Source organism: Myotis yumanensis, unplaced genomic scaffold, assembly GCF_028538775.1.
Source record: "Myotis yumanensis isolate MYYU_CA2020_CCGP unplaced genomic scaffold, mMyoYum1.0.hap1 SCAF_7, whole genome shotgun sequence".
NCBI lineage: Eukaryota > Metazoa > Chordata > Mammalia > Chiroptera > Vespertilionidae > Myotis > Myotis yumanensis.
The window spans coordinates 16,561,799-16,579,442 of NW_027223758.1; the positions used below are offsets into that span (position 1 = coordinate 16,561,799).

The 17,644-nt window shown below is 44.6% G+C and overlaps 1 protein-coding gene across 4 annotated transcripts in view; it reads right to left on the minus strand.

Moving 5' to 3' along the window:
• The window catches only part of CFAP61 (cilia and flagella associated protein 61), a 244,904-nt gene that overhangs the window by 32,200 nt on the left and 195,060 nt on the right, over window positions 1–17,644 (minus strand). The gene's annotated exons all lie outside the window — the stretch shown is intronic.

Genomic DNA, 17,644 nt, shown 5'->3' on the forward strand with positions numbered 1-17,644 from the left:
ATAATTTGCAGTCACAGTTGGAAACAGCCATACCAAGCCACGCTAATGAGTCAGTCTCCAGGAAGTCTGGATTTGGCACTGAGATGCCTCTGGCTAATTTCTGTGGGGGTTGAAGGGCCAGCTGAGAAAGCCGGTCTGCAGAGAGAAAGAAGCAGCTACTGCTTGGTTTCTAGCTATCTTGTGATCCCTCCCTAAGGACCAGCCATGTCTCTACCCTTTGAGATACAACCATGAATCCATAAAATGAATTCTGCTTTTTAACTTACATCTAGATTTGGCTGGTTTATGCTGCTTGCTAATAGAGAGTCCCAAATAACTAGAGACTATCAGCAGATTTTTCAAGTAATTATCGATATAAGTGTGATTGCTTATATAGAAGATATATATTCTTATTTACTCATTTCATGCATATCCATTGACTTCTTGTTATAGAAAATGAGGATTTATCTTTTTAAACACAACCCCCCAATTTTCCCTAGACTGAACTTTCCAAATAGTTTATATTGCATTTTTTGTATCACAAATTAGTATCTGTGTTTATATTATTTTATCAATGCAAAATTAACCACATTTCTTTTAGTATAACTTTGTGCTTTTCTTAGAAATAATAACTGCCATTTTTTCTCCCTTAGTTTCCAATATATCTGGTACAATTTCTCTCAAAATGTTCCAGCAATTCTGTAAAATACCATTTTATATTATTTTCCACATAAACACATCAAATAATCAAAATAATTACCCCCCCCCCCCCCCCCCGGCCCCGGCCCCCAGGATCCCTCCCTTTTACTGCCTTCTGTGCTCCTGTCTGACCTGCCTGGCTGTCTCCTGAGTCTCCTGGAACTTCCACACACTTTTCCAGTGTTTGAGCTCCTGCTTTACTCCTTCTAAGGTTACAACTTTGGTTACTTCTTAAAAATAACTTTATTATTCAGAATTTTTAAAAAGTTTTTTAAATGATTAAGAATATTTTTTAATTATTTAAAAATATGCTTGAGGGCATTATGCTAAATGAAATAAGTCAACTAGAGGAATTCTGGTCAAGGTGGCAGTGTAGGTAAATGCAGTACTCAAATCATCCCACAACCACAAAAAATCACAACTAAACTACAGAACAACCATCATTCAGAAACACCTGAAATCTAGCTTAATGGAAGCCCTATAATGAGGGAATTAAGGAAGAAGTCACGTCAAGATTGCTAGGAGAGACGGGGTGGGCTGGTCCCACACCCACCCGTGAAAGATAAAAATCAAGAGGGATATCTCAGCTGTAGAGGTCTCCGCTGAGAAGGCAGGGGTCTCAGATCCATACCAGCCCCCACCCCAGGCTTCCAGTGCCCAGAAGACAAGTCCCCATAACTTCTGGCTATAAAAACCCCTATGTTCATAGCAGCACAATTTACAATAGTTAAGATTTGGAAACAGCCTAAGTGCCCATCAGCAGATGAGTGGATTTAAAAAACTGTGGTACATCTACACAATAGAATGCTACGCTGCTATAAAAAAGAAGGAACTTTTAACATTTGCAACAACATGGATAGAACTGGAGAACATTATGCTAAGTGAAATAAGCCAGTCAGAGAAAGATAAATATCACATGATCTCATTCATATGTGGGATATAATGATCAACATAATTTGATGAACAAGAATAGGTTAATCTAGAGACAAATGGTGGGGGAGGGGGGGGGTAAGAGAGCAACCAAAGTACTTGTATGCATGCATATTAGCATAACCAATGGACACAGACACCGGGGCAGTGGGGCTTGCCTGGGGTGGGCATAGCTGGGGGAGGGGGTAGTCAATTGGGGGAAAAGTAGACATATGTAAAACTTTAGACAATAAAAAAAACAAACAAACCAGTGGGTATTGTGGCTGAGGGAGATAGAGGGCTGCTGGAGCCCCAGGCAGTTCCTCTTAAAAGGCCCACACAGCCTTAGCTGGTTTGGCTCACTGGATAGAGCGTCAGCCTGCGGACTCAAGGGTCCCAGGTTCGATTCCGGTCAAGGGCATGTACCTTGGTTGCAGGCACATCCCCAGTAGGGGGTGTGCAGGAGGCAGCTGATCGATGCTTCTCTCTCATCAATGTTTCTAGCTCTCTATCCCTCTCCCTTCCTCTCTGTAAAAAATCAATAAAATATATATATATATTTTAAAAAGGCCCACACAAGGACTTACTTGAACTCAATCTGAGCTCCAGAGCTGGGGCAGCAGCTCGAAAGGCACCAGGGACATATGAGAAGGAACTGAATTGTCTGGCATCAGGACAAGCTGTGGGGTCAGACAAAAGTGCTGGCAGAGGCCATGGCTCCTTTGCTGAGACCCATCCCCCCCACAGAGTTGGCAGGCGGGTGCCATATCTGAGTTTCCATCAAACTGTCTCACACTATTCCCCCAGCCCTGGTGATTCCCTGAGAACCTGCCCCACCAGCCTGCTAGCCATCCAAGCTATTTCCAGGGGCTCTTCCATACAATGGCCTGCCTTGGCTCATGCTTCAAACTTTCCTGAAATCTCTCAAGTCAGCAGCATCTGATCTCAACATGCCCTGTATCTCATGTTAACTAGTCCCAGGCACAAACAAGCAGCAGCTGGCCTTGGTTTGCAGCTTGGCCTCTCTTGGACACTTCCAAGCCCAGCGCAAATAGCTTTGTAACTCATGTCGGGGGGCCCTGGATAGAACATAGGTGGCCCTGTGCAGAACATAGGTGGTGGCTGACTTTGGCCTGTACCTCAAGGGATGCCCCAGAGCCAGGGCACCCAGTGGACAGCTTCAGACCATGGTGAAGCACCACCCAACCACCTCCACAAAGGACACACTCAAGGGGCAGACTCAGTGGGCACCAAAGCTGCAATGAAGTAAGTCCTGCTCCATGGTGGGCCCCTGCACAGCTAATCCCCCATGCAGCCAGTCCTTCTAGCCATTGTGCTGGGGGTAAATACCTCCCATTCAGGTGCCAACAGCAATCAAGGCTCAACTATAACAGGAGGGTATACACATCCCACATGGGGTGGGGCCTAACCTGGAGTGCCCAGCTTAGGTAATTGGGGAAGCTGTGCAACTGGACCCTACAGAACACCTACTATGTAGGCCACTCTAACAAGCCCAGGAGACGTTAGCTCTTCCTAACACATAGAGGCTGCCAAATACATGGAGGCTGCCAAAATGAGGAGACAAAGAAATGTGTCCTAAAGGAAAAAACAGAATGAAACTCCAGAAAAAGAAATAAACAAAAATTGGAACAGTCTTCTAGATGCACATTTCATCACACTGGTTATAAATATGCTCAATGGACTTAATGAGAACTTCAACAAAGACATAGGAAACATAAAACAGTACCAGTAAGACAAGAATAATACACTAACTGAAATGAATACATTACAGGATATCAACAGTGAAGTAGCTGAAGCAGAGGATCAAATCGGGGATTGGGAATATAAGGGAGCAAAAGACACCTAATCAGCAAAAGTAAAAAGAATTTAAAAAAATATGAAGAATGTGTAAGGAGCCTCTGGGACAATTTCAAGCGTATCAACAGTCGCATCATGGGGCTGCCAGAAGAAGAAGAGGAGAGTGAGAAATTGAAATCTATTTGAAAAAATAATGACAAAATTCCCTAACCTGGTGAAGGAAATAGACATACAAATTCAGGAAGTACAAGGTCCCAAACAAGAGGAACCCAAAGAAGCCCACACTAAGACACATAATAATTAAAATGTCAAACGTTAAAGACAAAGAGAGAATCATAAAAGCAGCAGGAGAAAAACAGTTTGTTACCTACAAGGGAGTTTCTATAAGACTCTCAAATGATTTCTCAACAGAAACTTTGCAGGCCAGAAGGGATTGGCAAGAAATATTCAAAGTGATGAAAAGCAAGGACCTACAACTAAGATTACTCTACCCAACAAAGCTAGCATTTAGAATTAAAGGATATATAAAGAGCTACATAAAATGATAAAGGGTCTTTTTTAAAAAAATTCTCATCCAAGGATATTTTTCAATAGATTTTTAGAGAGAGTAGAAGGGAGGGGAAGAGACAGAAACATCATTGTGAGAGAGACACATTGATTGGTTGTCTCCTGCACACACCTGACCAGGGGCACGGGATCAAGCCTGCAACCGAGATACATGCTCTGGACCAGAACTGAACCCGGGACCCTCCAGTCCACTGGCTGATGTTCTATCCACTGAGCCAAACCAGCCAGGGCATAGGGCCTTTTTTAAGAAGAAGAAAAAAGAGATGAAAGTATGAACAATAAAATGGAAATAAATACATACCTATCAACAATTGAATCTAAAAATCAAAATATAAGAAGAACAGAAAAAACAAACAAACTCCGCCTATGAATAATTGACTTAAAGATGAAGTCTAGAATATCTTGAAATTTTTGTATCAAAATTTTTCTTTGGAGCATTTAAAATATAAAAAATATGGAAGGTAAAGGACAATAAAAACTCTGAGCCAACAGTAAAAAAACTTTTTTTTTCTTGTTTTACTGTCATTTTAGGGGATTTCAGGAGGGAGAGGAGGTAAACCTGTATATTCAATCTGCCATATTTAACCAGAAGCCCCTGGATTCTTTTTCAGTACAATTCTAAATAGCAAGTCTTTTTATCAAACTTTTCTGAATTTAGGTTTTTATCCAGTTTTACTGAGAAATAATTGACATGCATCACTGTATAAGTTGATGGTGAAAAGCATGATAGTTTGATATATATACGTTGTGAAACGATGCCACAATAGCTTTGGTTCACGTCCATCATTTCATATAGACACAATACAATGAGAAAAAGAATTCTTTTTGTGATAAGAACTCTTCGTATCTATTCTTTTGAGGATGTCCCTGTACACCACATAGCAGTGATCACCATGTTGTACGTGACATCCTGTGAGCTTATTATTTCATACCTGGAAGTTTGTACCTTTTGACCACATTTCCAATTGAATTTCTAAATTAGGCTCATGGATTCCAAATTCTGGGACAGAAACTGGTTGGAAACTCCCTCTATGTAAGCCTGAGTTCTTTGTTCCCGTGGACTTGGGGACGTTTGATATCATAGAAAGAGCTGTGTTCATGATTTTCATCATTCTTGTTACTCTGGTGTTGCCTGCCCACTGAGGGATCAGAGCTTGAGGCAAAGACGGTTTTATGCGGGAGGTACCATCCCAGGGCAGCCAGAGTGAAAAGCAAGGGAAATGGGGTGGTGAAAGATGGGGAACAATGCAGAATTATGCACTACGTGCTGGCCAGCGCCTCAGGCTAGGCCCCATGCAGGATGCCTCTGGATGGGCTCTATGAAGAAACTGGGTCTTGGGACAGTCTCTCGGAGGCGAGGAAAGGGGTTTGTCTTCTCTGGCTCCCTCCCAGCCGCAGAGAACTGGATCCCTGCACTTGTGCCCTGCATCACGCAGCCTCTGGCAGTCACTTGGGAAGCCAGATCCTACCACCTGCGGCACAGGGCTTCAGCCAAGCCCAGGGATGGGAGGAGGAGCAGAAACTCTCGGAGATCAAGCGAGGCTGGGACATGGTCATGCTGATGGTCTGAGTGGATGGGCTCATTATAGGATCCAGACCTTTCTGAATTCTTCCCCAGGAATTTTTCAAAGTGGGACTAGGAAAGAAAGGCCCCTTGCCATCTAAATACCAAGCTAGGAGGTGCGTGAGCCTGGAACTTCCCACGACTTCCACCTGGGGGAGGCCAGTCTGAGACAAGGAAGTCCACCTGCAGGGACAAGAAGGCAAATTCTGACAGTGTTTCAAACCCTGGCTCCGGAAGGCCTCCTGCTCGTCCCTCGGGGTAGTTCTGGGGATGTTACAGTGTCTTTGGTGTTTCAGTCAGTTTGGCTGTAGAATCTAGATGGAGATTCCTGACTAATGGTTATGATCAGGAAGAATATTAACAAATAATTTTTTATCTTATATCCAATAACAACTTGAAATGAATCATTAAAAAAAAACAAACCCTTAAAATTAAAAATGCGTCTCCACTTCGGATATCTTCCCACTTAGCATGCTACGGCTGACCTGTTGCAATGAAGGCCTAGGTTAGCGCTTCAGAAATCAGTTTGGTTTACATATTAAATCCCTGCCAGGGCCCCAGCAGCCTGGGATCCTCAATCCGAACAGACCCACTTGCAGATCTGTGCAGAGGGCAGTAACTGACCGATGAACACCCTTCAGGGTGCCCTAGGTGAGGGTTCGACTTGGAGGCCTGACAAGTGCAGTAGATCCCTGGTAGCCAGTCCGTGTTAACATCTTGAATGAGTTCTAGCTTTGTTCAATTATCACGTGCAGAAAGCCTACAGCTTGCAGGCGCCGCTTGTCAGCTGGGGCTGCTAGTGGCTGGGAACTAATCATTAAGGCTGCCACGAAGCAGAAAAGCCACCTCCCAGCAGCCCTGCGGCCTCCAGCATGGTGTATATTTTGCTATTTCACTTGGATTTGCTCCTAATGATTGAACTATAGATTATTAATGCTGCAAGCCTCCGGGAGCCCAGCGTGACTGTGCTGGGCTCTATTCTGCCCTCGGAGCCTTCAGCACGGATCCTGGCCTGGCAGACGGTGCTCCGGCAGCTGTCGGAGTCGCTGGGGCCAAGAGAGTGTCGTGGGATCCAAACGGTGGCTCCCATTAGCAGCTGCGGGGGCATCGTCGGTGGCATTTGGTGCTCTCTTCTCCCCAAATTACTAGATAGAGTGAATAATAAGTCACAAAACACAGCTCAGAGTTTGCTGGGTGGGTGACAAAGTGTTTTAGAGAGAAGGAGCAGTGGCTGAGGCCATGCTGGGGCTATGCCGTCTGTCACTCTGCAGAGTTATCCTGGGCGGGTGCGGGGACAATGCTGAGCAGCACACGCGGACCCAGGTATGGGGATGCCCAGGGCCCGTGGCAGTGCGACGCTGGAGGAGGAGAGTAGCACAGGACCATTGGTGGAACGGCTCCTCCAGGGCGGGCTCTGAGCGGATGCTCCCTGCACATCTTCTCCTTCCGTTTTCACCAGGAAGCAGAGAAGGGAAATGAAGCTTAGAGGAATGAGGTGACCTGCCTGAGCCCACACTCCAGGCGAGGTCCGAAGGACCTCCTGGTGCGTTTTCTGAGGAGCGCTCTCTCCTTTTCAGTTATCACCACCGAGTGAGAACCCAGGAGACCCGTGTATGCCCAGATAGTGAAGTGAGGCTGGGATACTGTCAGAAGGAGGAGTTGAACCCAGGCCTAGCTGACATGGGGCTGGTCCCCATGGTGGCTGAATGGGAGTGCCCAGGGGGCACTACATGCCTTGGGCAGCACGGCCCGCAGCTGGTGGAAGCAGCAAAATACCTTTCCCCGGCTTCACAGCAGCCTGATAAGCTGTGAGGAGACAGATCTGGGGTACAAATCTGTCTTAGCGCAGGCTAAGATTGGGTGGCTTAAACAACATAAATTTATTTCTCACAGTTCTGGAAGCTGGAAGCCCAAGATAAGGGTTCCAGAATGGTCAGTTTCTGGTGAGGACTCTCTTCCCGGCTTGCAGATGGCTGCCTTCTGTGTCCTCACATGAAATCTCTTGCTCTTCCTCTCCTTGTAAGGCCACAGTCCTACTGGATTAGGGCCCTACCCTTATGAGCTCACTCAACTTTAATTACCTCCCTAAGACCTCATCTATAGATATAGTTACAATGGGGATTAGGGCTTCAACATATGAATTCTGGGGAACAAAATCCAGTCCTGGTGAAGGAAATAGACATACAAGTCTGGGAAGCACGGAGAGTCCCAAGCAGATGAACCCAAAGAGGCCCACACCAAGACACATCATAATTAAAATGCCAAAGATTAAAGACAAAGAGAGAATGTTAAAAGCAGCAAGAGAAAAGCAGTTAGTTACCTACAAGGGAATGCCCATACGCTGTCAGCTGATTTCTCAACAGAAAATTTGCAGGCCAGAAGGGAGTGGCAAGAAATATTCAAAGTGATGAATAGCAAGGACATACATCAAGATTATTCTACTCAGAGAAGTTTTCATTTAGAATAGAAGGACAGAAAACAAGCTTCCCAGATAAGAAAAAGCTAAAGGAGTTCATCACCACCAAACTACTATTAAATGAAAGGTTAGAGAGTCTTCTTTAAGAAGAAGAAGGGGGGGGGGGGGGAAGGATTAAAAATATGAACAATATAATGGAAATAAATACATATCTAACAACAATAAGGGAACAAGCAGAACAGAAACAGACTCAGAGATACAGATACCATTTTGATGGTTGCCAGATGGGAGGAGGTTTGAGGGGATGGGTGAAAAAGGTAAAGAGGTTAAGAAGTACAGATTGGTTGTTACAGAATAGTCATGGGGATGTAAAGTACAGCATAGGGAATAATAACATTCTAATAATTACATATGGTTTCAGATGGGTACAAGATTTATTGGGATGATCACTTAGTAAGTTATAAAATGTCTAAACACCTAATCACTGTGGTATACACCTGAATTTAATATAATGTTGTGTGCCAACTGTAATTAATAAATAAGTAAATCATTTAAATTAAAAAGAACTTCATGCAGACTTTGACAGTGGTCCACATGGCTTCTTCAATTTAGTGTAATTATTTGTACTCAAGAAAATTTAAAAAAAATATGTGGACTAACATTAACAAACAAAAGTACTTATCAGCATTTTTTATGATTATAAAAACTTTAAAACTAGATGATAAAGAGTCATTATATAATGAGAGCGATGTAATCATTGCATTTTATTTAAAAATTTTTTAATGGTATGAGGACATTTTCTTATGTTTTAAAATAGTGGCACACAATGTTCTATGATTCTGTTTTCATATATAGATAATGTATTCTTTATGTAGTAGGGCATAAATTAGCAGAAATTTAAAAACCAATGAAAATATTAACAGTTGTTACATTTAATGTTAATGTTATAAAAAAATAAAAGCCTTTTAACGTTAAGAAAAAGATCTCTCTGTGTGTCCATTAGGCTTCCTTTGCTTTATGGTGAAGAAAGGGTCGGGGGAAGTAGGAGAGGGGACAGGGAGGATAAATGGAGATGGGTGGAGACTTGGGGTGGCAAACACACAATACAGTGTAGAGATGATGTGCTGTAGAACTGTGAACCTGAGACCTATATATTTACTAACCAATGTCACCCCAATAAATTAAATTTTTTAAAAAAAGAAAAAATCTTGGCTATGAGATGAAATATTAACTTTTCCTTCATTCATTCATGAGCACTATGCTCAAAGCAATGTTTGTCTAACATGAATAGGACTGAGGCACTTGAAATAAGAGTTTAAACCTTCCTGATACCTCAAAGCCCTAAATAAAAACTAGATCCAGGCCTTTCTGATAAATACTAAGATGATAGGCTAAACCATATTTTTATGACAAATGAGGCAAATTATTGGAACACACTGGATACTGAGATTTTTTTAAAAAGCTCCATGTTTTATGCAAAGTTCCAGGTGCTCATTATTTTAAACATTCATTCCTATGTGAATGGGTGCATTTGTTTTTCTTTCACATTATAATCTTTGGCATGAATATCCAAAGGGACATGTGCTGGCTATAATTTCAGGAAAGTTCCAAACAATCTCCATCCCAGGAAAGGCTAATTGCATACAAATGTCACCGTGGGAAGAAGGAGGTGATATATATTAGGAAAAAACCCCAAACCCTAGTCTTTTTTTTGTTTTGTTAATCCTCACCCAAGATATTTTTTCCATTGATTTTTAGAGAGAGTGGAGGTAAGACAAAGAGAAACATGGATGTGAGAGAGACACGTGGACTGGTTGCCTCCCACATGCACCCTGACCTGGGGGCCAGGGATGGAGTCTGCAACCAAGGTACATGCCTTTGCCCTTGACTGGGACTCTAACCTGAGACCCTTCAATCTGAGGGCTGATGCTCTAACCACTGAGCAAACAGGCCAGGTCCAAACTCTAGTCTTTTATAAAATCAGAGCAGTATGACAACTAAAAATGGACATATGTTGTGTCAAATGGAATTTGGCCCCACACTGGTCTATACTTCCAGATCTCAGGTGGACCATCTCAGTAATGAGGAATGTTTAAAAGTGTAGGTTCAGCCTCGCAGGTTATGGGATGGTGTGAGAAGCACCACTAGGCAAGCCAGAAGGCCCGGGAATGGTCAGCGAGGATCCCCCAGGCCAGTGGTTGGCAAACTGCGGCTCGCGAGCCACATGTGGCTCTTTGGCCCCTTGAGTGTGGCTCTTCCACAAAATACCAACTTCTGTGCATGGGCCACGAAGTTTCAGTCGCACTGTACGTGCGCACCCGCATGTGGTACTTTGTGGAAGAGCCACACTCAAGGGGCCAAAGAGCTGCATGTGGCTCGCGAGCCACAGTTTGCCGACCACTGCCCCAGACGGATCACATAAGCACACCCCATTGAAAACCATATAGGGCAGAGAAATAGACTATAATTAAACGACTGGGAAGGACAATGAAGAGAACAAATTTTGATTTTAGCAAACATTTGAGAACATATTGTTTCTAAGGCAATCAAACAGAACTGGCATTACAGGGAATGAAACAGACAAGCAGTGACACCTTGATGAGTCTACAGAAAGGCAGGTCCATGACTTGTTAAGTAGCCAAAAGGGAGATTAGCATCTCGGGAGAACTTGTATTCAACAACATTTAGGTATGTGCCAAAAAACGGACAAGATGGAGTGGGAAGTCCTATTTTAAGAACATTTGCTAAGTCTGTAAAAAAGGGCCCTTAGGATTTAGTGTGTGGTTTCCTACTGGAAACAGCACCGGGCCACTGACTACAGCGGCACCGAAAACACTGAAGTCATGATGAAATGACTCCAACTGGAGTCTAATAAATGAATCAGAAGACGCTGTGGGCTGGCAGCGTCCTGCTTTGCAGCTCCGAAGACAGAGCTAGCACAGGGCAGCTTTCCTGAGAGAGTAACTTCTGGAGCTTCACAGTTCAACAAGGTAATGGCAGCTCGTTAAAGCGCCTGCTCAATCCCATTTAGAACAGTGCGCACAGCAGCACTTACCCACTAAAAATAGGCCGCCGAGTGTCTGGGGAAGCGGGGAGGAGGGTGGCAGCGCTGGCAGGAGGGCTGCATGCGGGCAGTCTTTGAGGGATGAGCATGTTAAGATGTGAAAAGAGATAATTTAATCAAGGTTTATGAGTGTCTGATGGGCTCATACAAAGAAGCTAGGGCAAGACCTATTCACACCGGTGAGGATAAAGGATGCTACAGACTGTTAATGAAGGCTAAGGGGTGGGGGCAGGGACTCAGCAGGGCCATTGATAAGTGGGGTAAATGACAGTGAGGTAGAGTTAAGACAGCAGGGAGGGCACCGGACATGGCCTTGTTAAAGCCCCGTGACAGGGACTTTGTGGGGGCCGGGGGGGGGGGGGGGCGGGGCGGGGGATTGCAAGGTTTGTCATAGGCATGTGAATTTGTGCATGTGGGACACAAGTGCTCTTAAGAGGAAGATTGGGAAAAATCTTTAGTAACATTTGTCATGTGAGTTTTAAATGCTGGTTGGTTCAGAAATTAACTCATGATACAAATGGACTCCATTCTTTTTCCAAAGCGATCAATCATTGTCTCTCTCTCTCTCTCTCTCTCTCCACCCGCCTCTCCTACACACACCCACAAGCGCACGCACATGCAGTCGCCAGTGGTGAACTTTTCTTCATTGCCAGTGGTTTGTGCTGGCGCTCTGAGGTGAAAACAGAGACTATAAGGTAGAATCCAAGCTGGCCTGGACCGCAAACCCGCATCGCGCTGCTGTCCTGTGACAGCTGCCTGCCTGTGTATCCTGGTGGCTGACTGCTTGGGCACCACCACGTGTTCCTAAATGGATCCAAGCAAGTCCCACTGCAGGCAGCAGGAGCCACTGCTCACGAGGCCTCGACTGCCACAGCATCTGCCCCCCTGGCATTACCAGGGCCTGCGCTGTTCTGGCCCTGGATGGTGTGAGATTCGATTGGAGGAAGTAGGAGAAAGAAGCCAGAGGCTTCCTTTGAAACTGGAGAAGAATTTGATCTTGAGGTCAGGCCTGACTGGCAGAGATAGAGCACCTGGTCAGCAGTCGGCCCTCCCGGAATAGAGAAAGGTGCCCCTAGACGTAGTGGGTGGAAATTCACCCAGATTCGAACAAGAGATGTGGCTGGTGTTGCCGAGGAGGTCAGGGAAACAATCTGTAATCTCATCGCAGCCAGAATCAGCTACACCATCCCCTGCCTGCTTGGAAAGAGTCTCGCCGGTCCATCTGACAGCAGACAGGGCAGGCAGTGCTGAGCCAGGAATTAGCCCTGGGATCTGGCAGCATTTCACGGCACTTGAAAAGAATGCGGCCACAGCTGCAGGCACACAGGAACACGCCTGTGGGAGTGACTGACAGGCATGGCGTTGCCCTCAGGATCTCACTTCAGATGACCAGCGACCTCTTGGATGAGCAGCCACCGTTTTCCTGCCCTACCCCCTCCGTGGTTCTTTCTTACAGATGTCCATTGGTACGTCCTGTTGACCAATGTCATCCCGTCTGCCATCTTAAATATTCACTCTTAGCAAATCAAATTAACTTAAAGTTATTATTACCGTCAGTTAACAGCTGCACCTTGACCAGTGTCCCAAGCTCACCAAGTCTGTCTGCTTCAACATCACCTTCTTCTTGGGGGAAACCAAGCCAGGCAGGGCTTTTGGATTTGGTTTAACATGAAAACATTTTCTTTGCAGAGATAACTCGCAGCATTTTCCTCCCCACCGGGTAGAATTTTGCTTTAACCAGCAACTGATTCTCCTCTAACTCGAGTATTTTGGGTAAGGTCGGAAGCAATGATAAATAAAATACTCTGCACTAACTAAGGAACAAATGAATTCATTTTCTGAATGTCTTTTTCCTTTATTTTAGAAAAAATTTCAGGTAAGTCTAAAAATTAAAAAAATATATATTTTTATTGATTTCAAAAAGGAAGGGAGAGGGAGAGAAAGATAGAAACATCAATGATGAGAGAGTCATTGATTGGCTGCCTCCTGTACACCCCCTACTGGGGATTGAGCCCGCAACCAGGCATGTGCCTTTGACTGGAATTGAATCCGGGACCCTTCTGTCCACAGGTCAATGCTCTATCCACTGAGCCAAACTAGCTAGGGCATGTCTACAAAAATTTAAAGGAGGGAAAGCATATGACTAAGGAATTTGATAGTTCATCAAAATAGCCTCCTCCTATATAATAAAAGGGTAATATGCAAATTGACCCTAACAGCGGAACGACCAGAACAAACGCTAAATCAGTCACTATGAGGCGCACTGACCACCTCTCAGTCCCTTTCCCCAGCCGGCAGGCTCCAATCGCCTGATAGCAGCTGGGGAAGAGGGCCCTGATTTCAGGCCAGGCCTAGGGACCGTACCCGCACACGAATTTCGTGTGCCGGGCCTCTAGTAGTTTATAATTGAAAGCATTAGGGAAATATCCTCATTCATAAAAGGTTTCAGAAATTAAATACTTTTTCTGGGGAAAAAAATTAAAATCCATGCATGATTAAAATGCTTAGCAAGCTAGTAATTAAAACAATATCTGACAAAGAATGTCTATAAAATATGTATGGCAAATGTCATATACTTAATAAAAAACGCATTCCCTTTAAAATTAAGAATGAGGTAAGGGTGCTATCTCTCACTACTTCTGTTTTATCTTCTACTGCAGATATTAGCCAATGTAGTAAGACAAGAAAAAGAGATAAAAGTTACAAAGATTGGAAAAGAAGAAATAAAACTGTCATTATTTCCATACAATATAATTTTTTCTGTGTGGAAAATTTAAAAGAACCTATAGGTAAATTATTTGAATGAACGAGAGTTTAGAAAATTTGCAGAATACAGAACTATACAAAAACTTAGTGCATTTCTATACAACAGCAATCAATAAAAAATAATATTTACAGCAGTAAAGAAATCAAGACCTATACTATGCTATGATACTGGACTTAATAACAAAGATGCCAATTCTCACCTAATGAATCTAAGTTTTAATACATTTGCTATCAAGTCACAGAGCTTGACAAGTTTACATAAACCTATTGGAAAAGCAAAGGGACAAAAATATCCAAGACACCCCAAAGAAGGCAAACAGATTACGTTAACATTAAGAACATCTGTTAATTGACACCATAAATAAGTGGAAAGACAAACCTCAAAATGGGAGAAGTTATATTAAGGATACATAGCCAGCATAAGTTTGCATCCAGAATATATGAATGACCCTGTGAATTAGGAAAAACATGACACACAAACAAAACATGGATAAAGGTCATAACAGGCACCTCACAGGAACTACCACAAATGGCCCATAAACAAATAAAAAGGCACTAAATTGTCATTAATCAGGAAAGGGAAAATTAAAACCACAGGAAGACACCTTTTCAAACCACCAGAATAGACAAATTTTAAAGTATAACAGTGTAAGGCAGCGGTTCTCAACCTGTGGGTCGCGACCCCTTTGGCGGTCCAATGACCCTTTCACAGGGGTCGCCTAAGACCATCCTGCATATCAGATATTTACATGACGATTCATAACAGTAGCAACATTACAGTTATGAAGTAGCAACGAAAATAATTTTATGGTTGGGTCACAACATGAGGAACTGTATTTAAAGGGCCAGAAGGTTGAGAACCACTGGTGTAAGGATTGCCAGGGTTGTGGAGGTGCTCTCATGCCCTGCTGAAGAGAGTTCAATAGATAAAAACTACTTTCGGGAACATTTCAGCATCACCTAATTCACCCAAGAGAAATTCTTGCAGCTGTGGTTGTGGCATCAAACTGGGGACAATTTAAATACCAATCAATGGGAAAACGGATGAATAGTGACACAGTTATATAAGGGAATATTATACAGCAGGGAAATAATTGAACTGCAGCTACAAACATCACCATGAGGGACCTTATAAACATAGTGCTAAATGGTATTGACTTTCTCTAGTCAGCCATAAAATCAATTCAAAGAAGGCAAAAGAAATTGATCTACTTTTTAGGAAATCATATATATGTGGCACATTTTTATTTTTTTATTTTTTTACTAGAGGCCAGGTGCATGAAAATCATTTACTGGAGGCGGGGGGAGGGGGGGGGTCCCTCAGCCCAGTCAGTGCCCTCTCACAGTCCAGGACTCCTTGGGGGATGTCCACCTGCTGGCTTCTGGCTGAGTGGCGCTCGCCCTGTGGGAGTGCACTGACCACCAGGGGGCAGCTCATGCATTGAGTGTCTGCCCCCTGGTGGCCAGTGTGCATCATAGCGACTGGTCATTCCAGGGTTCAGTCGATTTGTATATTAGGCTTTTATTATATAGGAGGATTGTTGACACTATTACAGATGTTTCCATACCTCCTTCCTGCCTCCCCCACCTACTCAGCCCCACCCCCCTCCCTCTGGCTATCACCACACTGTTGTCTGAGTCTATGGGTTATGTATATATGTTCTTTGGCTAATCCCTTCACCTTTTTCCATCTAGTTTCTCATGCCACCCTCCCCTCTGATAGCTGTCAGATTTTCCATGTATCCATGCATATGTTTCTAATGTTTGTCAGTTTATTTAAAAAATATATTTTTATTGATTTCAGAGAGGAAGGGAGAGGGAGAGAGAGATAGAAATATCAATGATATGGCTCTCTCCTTACTGGGGATAAAGCCCACAACCCAGGAATGTGGCCTTGAGTGGAATCGAACCTGGGATCCTCAGTCTGCAGGCTGACGCTTTATCCACTGAGCCAAACCAGCTAGGGCTGCCAGTTTATGTTGTTCATTAGATTCCATATCTTAGTGAGATCATATGGTATTTCTCTGACTGGCTTATTTCACTTGGCATAATAATCTCCAGGTCCATCCATACTATTGCAAAAGGTAAGAGTTCCTTCTTCTGGGGAGCCTCATAGTATTCCATTGTGTGAATGTATCACAGAAGAAGCCACGTTGAGACTGGTAGGAAGGGCAGAGACCAGAAAGGGACTTGCCCAGAGAGGCATGAAGCCTAGACCTCAGCCAGGCTCCCCAGCTTGAGGTGCCAGAGCCAGGAAGAGGGGCCCACATAGCATCCAGCTGTGACAAGCAGCAAGGTTTCTGTTGGCCATGGAGAGGCAGAGCCCACAGGAGACACAGGCACCCTCTTAAAGGGCCCCCACACAAAATTTCTTTCGCAGCCCATCACCCTGGGCTCCAGTGGAGGGAGAGCAGGGCAGAGTGGAGTTGCCTGAGGAGGGTCTGGGGGTTTGTGGCTTTGGAGAAAGAGGTGGGGAACAGCCAAAAGATACCGTATACCGGCCCTGTCATCACTTTGTTTTAGAGGAAATAGAGGAAAATGCTCCTTTCTAAGCACGACTATATCCAGAAGCAGCTTTCTACTCTGAAATTTTAGCCTTCCTAGAGTTGTAGGATAAACAAGTGTTTTAGAATTTGAAAGATTAAGATCTAGATCACCCAGTCAAACCAACCTGCCAGTGCAGATTCCCTTAACAATATCTCAGACAAATGGCCCCTTTCCCTGCTTGAGCACAAGCTGGGTGGAAGACAGCTGGGGTCATGAACAGCATGTTTGTGGTTGTGGAGTTCTCACCAGCACTAAGTGCTTTCCTATTCTGTTCCCAGAATTACCTCTTAAACTTCTGACCACTGCTCTTACCAGCCCTGAGTCAAAGGAACTCGAAAATCATCGCATCCAGGCCTACCCACGGTGTGGAGGCTGTAATGGTGCATCTGGGATTCAGGCCTGTGCATGCATGGCCATGGGAGCTATGTGGGGATACATCTGGAGTCCATGCACTTCCCCATGTAACTCTCCACCTTCAATGCTAGTGCTCAATGCTAGTGGTCAGATGTTATTTACTATATGAGAACTAGAGGCCTGGTGCATGGATTCGTGCACCAGTGGGGTCCCTCAGCCTGGCCTGCGCCCTCTTGCAATCCAGGGGATGTCGGACTGCTGGTTTCGGCCTGATCCCTGCAGGTCCTGGAGGGGTTCAGGCCAAAACCAGCAGTCCGACATCCCCCAAGGGATATAGTAGTGCGCGAAGCGGCAGGCGGCCAGGGAGGAGCCTGAGCGGCCCCGGGCAGCACACCGCTCCAGCTCATCCCTGCCCCACTGTGCCTGCCACTGCCGCTCATAGCTCTGCCGCAGAGCTGGGAGAGGCATGCAGCGCCGCAGCTGCGCTTGCCAGCCATGGCGTCTGGTGCCCATCAATCAGTTGAGCAGCACTCTCGCTGTGGGAGCGCACTGACCACTAGGGGGAAGCTCCTGGGTTGAGCATCTTCCTCCTGGTGGTCAGTGTGCATCATAGCGACTGGTCGACCAGTTGTTTGGTCATTCGGTTGCTTAGGCTTTTATATACAGTGGGGCCTTGACTTACGAGTTTAATTCATTCCGAGACCAAGCTCATTAAGGAGCTCGTTAACTCAAATCACTCTATCAACTCAATGCAAAAAATTGTCCGAGAGACAGCTGGTATCTCAAAAAACTCGTTAGTCGGGACACTCGTAAGCCAAGGCCCCACTGTATATAGATGAAATCTCTGCCACTCTAGCTTCTCCCATGGATTCCTGTTTTGCTATCTGGTGTATCACAAAACACACCTTCATTCATAAGACACTAGTATTGCAGTTCCCCTTAGTACAATGCACGGTCCAAC